This window comes from Durio zibethinus, chromosome 12 (genome assembly GCF_047325235.1).
Source record: "Durio zibethinus cultivar Kanyao isolate XHJ-2024 chromosome 12, ASM4732523v1, whole genome shotgun sequence".
NCBI lineage: Eukaryota > Viridiplantae > Streptophyta > Magnoliopsida > Malvales > Malvaceae > Durio > Durio zibethinus.
In genome coordinates this window covers 11304976-11311617 of record NC_143173.1, presented here as the reverse complement: position 1 = coordinate 11311617, position 6642 = coordinate 11304976, and positions in this window count along the sequence as shown.

Here is a 6642-nt window from a genome sequence, read left to right as displayed (position 1 = left end):
CACAACTTTAAAATTGTGATATAAAAACGATTCACACGATTTTAATTTTTCATACTTTTTTGCTTTAGGTGCATTTTTATGAGAATTAGTGAATGCTGTAAGGAATTTGTGGGATGCTCTTGATACTTGGATATCATTTCTGAAAATCATTATTGGTGCTTGATGTGATTAACTACTGTATGTGCTATATATATATATATATATATATATATAATGCACAAACTAAAAAGCGTGATGTTTTTGAAGTTTCTATGTTTTGTTTTGAAAACAATTTTTGCTAGATTCGAGCTTTAAAACGTGAAACATTGTTTTAGCAGGTTTTGAAATAGAAATAAATTTCAATATCATTGAATCCAATGTTTTAAACTTGCTCAAACAAAGAATGCTTATAACTTGTGTTTATTTTAATTTTTCACAGCATTAGGTTTAAGCTATTTTTAAAGGATTTTGGAGCCCAAAACGTCAAAACTATTTTCGAACAATTATGGGCATCAGAGCCATTTCGCACAGCATTCAAATTGTGATATAAAAACCATTCGCAATGTTCAATTTTTTATACTTTTTTGCTTTAGATGCATTTTTAGGAGAATACGTGAATGCTCTAAGGAATTTGTGAGATGCTCTTGATACTTGGATATCATTTGTGAAATCATTATTGGTGCTAGATGTGATTAACTGCTGTGTGCTAAGTTGCTTATATTATGCACAAACTCAAGGGCTTAATGTTTTTAAAGTTTATATGTTTTGCTTTTAAAATGATTTTTGCTAGAGTCGAGCTTTTAAAGTCTGAAACACTGTTTTAGTAGGTTATGAAACGAGAACGAATTTCAATATCGTTGAATCCAATGTTGTTAAACTTGCTCAAACAAAGAACAAAGATAACTTGTGTTGGTTTTACTTTTTCACAGCGTTAGGTGTAAGCTGTTTTTGTAGCATTTTGGAGCCTGAAATGTCAAAATGTGTTTCGAACAATTATGGGCATAAAACCCATTCACACAACATTAAAATTGTGATATAAAAACCATTCTCACGATTTTAATTTTTCATACTTTTTTGCTTTAGGCACATTTTTAGGAGAATTCGTGAATGATCTATGGAATTTGTGAGATGCTCTTGATACTTGGATATCATTTGTGAAATCATTATTAGCGCTTGATTTGATTAACTACTGTGTGTGCTAACTTGTTTATATATATATATATATTATGCGTAAACTCAAAAGATTAATGTTTTTGAAGTTTGTACGTTTAGTTTTGAAAACATTTTTGCTGTAGTCGAGCTTTTAAAGTGTGAAACACTGTTTTTAGCAGGTTGTGAAATGAAAACGAATTTGAATATCATTGAATCCAATGTTTTAAACTTACTCTAACAAAGAACGGTGATAACTTACGTTGGTTTTAATTTTTCACAGCGTTAGGTGTATGCAGTTTTTGAAGGATTTTGGAGCCTGAAATGTCAAAATCTATTTTCGAACAATTATGGGCATAAAAACCATTCACACAGTTTAAAAATTGTGATATAAAAGCCATTCATATGGTTTTAATTTTTCATACTTTTTTGCTTTAGATTCATTTTTAGGAGAATTTGTGAATGCTCTATGGAATTTGTGAGGCGCTCTTGATAGATGGATCTAATTTGTGAAATCGTTATTGGTGCTTGGTGTGATTAACTACTGTGTGTGCTAACTTATATATATATATATATATATATATATATATTACACACAAACTCAAAAGCTTAATGTTTTTGAAGTTTCTATGTTTAGTATCGAAAATGATTTTTGCTAGAGTCGAGCTTTCAAAGTGTGAAACACTGTTTTAGCTGGTTTTGAAACAGAAATGAATTTGAATATCGTTGAAACCAATGTTTTAAACTTACTCCAAGAAAGAATGATGATAACTTGGGTTGGTTTTCATTTTTCACAGCATTAGGTGTATGCAGTTTTTGAAGGATTTTGCAACTTGAAATGTCAAAATCTGTTTTCGAACAACTATGGGCATAAAAACTAATCACACAGCTTTCAAATTGGGATATAAAAGCCATTCACATTATTTTAATTTTTGATACTTTTTGCTTTAGACTCATTTTTAAGAGAATTCGTGAATAGTCTAAAGCATTTGTGGGATGCTCTAGATACTTGGATATCATTTGAGAAATCGATATTGGCAATTGATGAGATTAACTACTGTGTGTGATAACTTGTTTATATATATATATATATATATATATTATGCACAAACTCAAAAGCTTAATGTTTTTGAAGTTTCTATGTTTTGCTTTTAAAATGATATTTGCTAGAGCTAAGCTTTAAATTGTTAAACACTGTTTTAGCAGGTTTTGAAATGGAAACAAATTTGAATATTGTTGAATCCAATGTTTTAAACTTGCTCAAACAAAGAACGATGAGAACTTGCATTAGTTTTAATTTTTCACAGCATTAGGTGTAAGCTAATTTTAAAGGATTTCGGAGCCTAAAATGCCAAAATCTGTTTTCGAACAATTATGGTCATAAAAAACATTTGAACAGCTTTCAAACTGTGATATAAAAACCATTCAAACAGTTTTAATTTTTCATTCTTTTTTGCTAGAGATGCATTTTTTTGAGAATTCGTGAATGCTCTGTGAATGCTCTAAGTAATTTGTGGATGCTCTTGATACTTGGATATCATTTGTGAAATTGTTATTGACGCTTGATGTAATTAATTACTTGTGTGCTAACTTGTTTATATATATATATATATATGATGCACAAACTCAAAAGCTTAATGTTTTCGAAGTTCCTATGTTTTGCTTTGAAAACGATATTTCCTAGAGTCAAGCTTTAAATTGTGAAACATTATTTTAGCAGGTTTTGTAACAAAAAGGAATTTGAATATCATTGAATCAAATGTTTTAAACTTACTCAAATAAAGAACAATGAGAAGTTGCATTGGTTTTAATTTTTCACAGCGTTAGGTGTAAGCTTAATGTTTTTGAAGTTTCTACATTTTCCTTTGAAAATGATTTTTGCACGTTTTGAAATGGAAACACTGTTTTAGCAGGTTTTGAAATGGAAACGAATTTGAATATCATTGAATCCAATGTTCTAAACTTGCTCAATCAAAGAACAATGATAACTTGCATTGGTTTTAATTTTTAACAGCGTTAGCTGTAAGCTGTTTTGGAAGGATTTTGGAGCCTGAAATGCCAAAATCTCTTTTCAAATAATTCTGGGTATAAAAACCATTTGCACAGCTTTCAAATTGTGATATAAAAATTGGTTTTAATTTTTCACAATTTTTTGCTTTAGGCGCATTTTTAGGAGAATTCGTGAATGCTCTAACGAATTTGTGGGGTGCTCTCGATACTTTGATATCATTTGTGTAATTGTTAGTGGCACTTGATGTGATTAACTACTGTGTGTGCTAGCTTGTTTATATATATATGTTATGCACAAACTCAAAAAGCTTATGTTTTTGTTTTGAAAATGATTTTTGCTAGAGTCGTGTTTTAAAGTGTGAAATACTGTTTTAACAGGTTTTGAAGTGGAAACGAATTTGAATATCATTGAATCCAATGTTTTAAACTTGCTCAAACAATGAACGAAGATAAGTTGCATTGGTTTTAATTTTTCATAGCGTTAGGTGTAAGCTGTTTTTGAAGGATTTTGGAGCCTAAAATGTCAAAATCTGTTTTAAAACAATTATGGGCATAAAAACCATTCGCACGGTTCTAATTTTTCATACTTTTTTGTTTTAGATGTTTTTTTAGTGGAGTTCGTGAATGCTCTAAGGAATTTGTGAGATGGTCTTAATACTTGTATATCATTTGTGAAATCATAATTACCACTTAATGAGATTAACTACTGTGTGTGCTAACTTGTTTGTATATATATATTATGCACAAAATCAAAAGCTTAATGTTTTTGAAGTTTCTATGTTTTACTTTGAAAATGATTTTTGCTAGAGTTGAGCTTTAAAGTGTGAAACAATATTTTAGCAGGTTTTGAAACGGAAACAATTTTGAATATCATTGAGTCCAATGTTTTAAACTTCCTCAAACGATGATAACTTGCGTTGGTTTTAATTTTTCACAACGTTAGGTGTAAGCTGTTTTTGAAAGATTTTGGAGCTTCAAATCTCAAAATCTGTTGTCAAACAATTATGGGCATAAAAACCTTTCAAATGGTTTTAATTTTTCATACTTTTTTTTGCCTCAAATGCATTTTTAGGAGAATTCATGAATGCTCTAAGGAATTTGTGGGGTGCTCTTGATACTTGGTTACCATTTGTGAAATCATTACTGACGTTTGATGTGATTAAATACTGTGTGCTCTAACTTGTTTTTATAAATATATATATATATATATATATTATGCACAAACTCAAAAGCATAATGTTTTTAAAGTTTCTATGTTTTGCTTTGAAAACGATTTTTGCTAGAGTCGAGTTTTTAAAGTGTGAAATACTGTTTTAGCAGGTTTTGAAATGAAAACGAAGTTTAATATCGTTGAATCCAATTTGTTAAGCTTGCTCATACAAAGAACGATTAGAACTTGCGTTGGTTTTTAATTTCTCACAGCTTTACAAGTAAGCTGTTTTTTAAGGATTTTGGAGCCTGAAATGTAAAAATCTATTTTCGAACAATTATGAGCATAAAAACCATTTCGCATAGCTTTCAAATTGTGATATAAAAACTATTCGCACGGTTTTAATTTTCCATACTTTTTTGCTTTAGATGCATTTTTAGGAGAATTCGTGAATGCTCTAAAAATTTGTGGGCGGTTCTTGATACATGGATATTATTTGTGAAATCGTTATTCGAGCTTGATGTGATTAGCTACTATGTGTGCTAACTTGTTTTTATGTGTGTATATATATATATATATTATGCATAAACTCAACAGCTTAATGTTTTTGAAGTTTCTATGTTTTGCATTGAAAATGATTTTTGCTAGAGTCGAGCTCTAAAAGTGTGAAACACTGTTTTAACAGGTTTTGAAATGGAAACAAATTTGAATATCGTTGAATCCAATGTTTTAAACTTGCTAAAAAAAAGAACGATTATAACTTGCATTGGTTTTAATTTTTCACAACGTTATGTGTAAGCTGTTTTTTAAGGATTTTGGAGCTTCAAATGTCAAAATCTGTTTTGAAACAATTATGGGCATAAAAACAATTCGCACGGTTTTAATTTTTCATAGTTTTTTGCTTTAAACACATTTTTAGGAGAATTTGTGAATGCTCTAAGGAATTTGTGGGATGCTCTTGATACTTGGATATCATTTGTGAAATTTTTATTGGCGCTTGATCTGATTAACTACTGTGTGTGCTAATTTGTTTTTATATATATTATGCACAAACTCAAAAGCTTAATGTTTTTCAATTTTCTATGTTTTGCCTTGAAAGAAAATTTCTCTAGAGTCGAGCTTTTAAAATGTGAAACAGAAAAATCTCTAGTAGGTTTTGAAACAGAAAAAAATTTGAACATCGTTGAATCCAATTTGTTAAGCTTGCTCAAACAAAGAATGATGAGAACTTGCGTTCGTTTTAATTTGTCACAGCGTTAGATGTAAGCTGTTTTTGAAGGATTTTGGTGCCTGAAATGTAAAAATCTGTTTTCAAACAATTATGGGCATTTGATGCATTTTTATACTTTTTTGAGATATAAAAACCATTCACACGGTTTTAATTTTTCATACTTTTTTGCTTTTGATGCATTTTTAGGAGAATTCGAGAATGCTCCAAAGAATTTGTAGGATGTTCTTTATAATTGGATATTATTTGTGAAATTGTTATTGGCGCTTGATGTGATTAACTGCTGTTTGTGCTAACTTGTTTTTATGTATATATATATATATATTATGCACAAACTCAATAGCTTAATGTTTTTTACGTTTCTATGTTTTGCTTTCAAAACAATTTTTGCTAGAGTCGAGTTTTAACAGGTTTTGAAATGGAAACGAATTTGAATATCATTGAATCCAATGTTTTAAACTTTCTCGAACAAAGAACAAAGATAAGTTTCGTTTTAATTTTTCATAGTGTTAGGTGTAATCTGTTTTTGAAGGATTTTGGCGCCTGAAATGTCAAAATCTATTTTCGAACAATTATGGGCATAAAAACCATTTGCACAGCGTGGTTTTTGTGATGTAAAAACCATTCGCATGGTTCTAATTTTTCATAACTTTTTGTTTTAGACGCATTTTTAGTAGAGTTAGTGAATCCTCTAAGGAATTTGGGGGATACTCTTAATACTTGGATATTATTTGTGAAATCATTATTAGCACTTGATGTGATTAACTTCTGTGTGCTGACATGTTTTTATATATATTATGCACAAAATCAAATGCTTAATGTTTTTGAAGTTTCTACATTTTACTTTGAAAACTATTTTTGCTAGAGTCGAGTTTTAAAGTGTGAAAAACAGTTTTAGAAGGTTTTGAAATGGAATCAAATTTGAATATCGTTCAATCCAATGTTTTAAACTTGCTCAAACAAGGAACGATGAGAACTTGCGTTGGTTTTAATTTTTCACAGCATTAGGGGCAAGCTATTTTTTGGAGGATTTTGAGCCTAAAATGTCAAAATCTGTTTTCGGAAACTTATGAGTATAGAAACAATTCGCACAGCTTTCAAATTGTAATATAAAAACCATTCACAC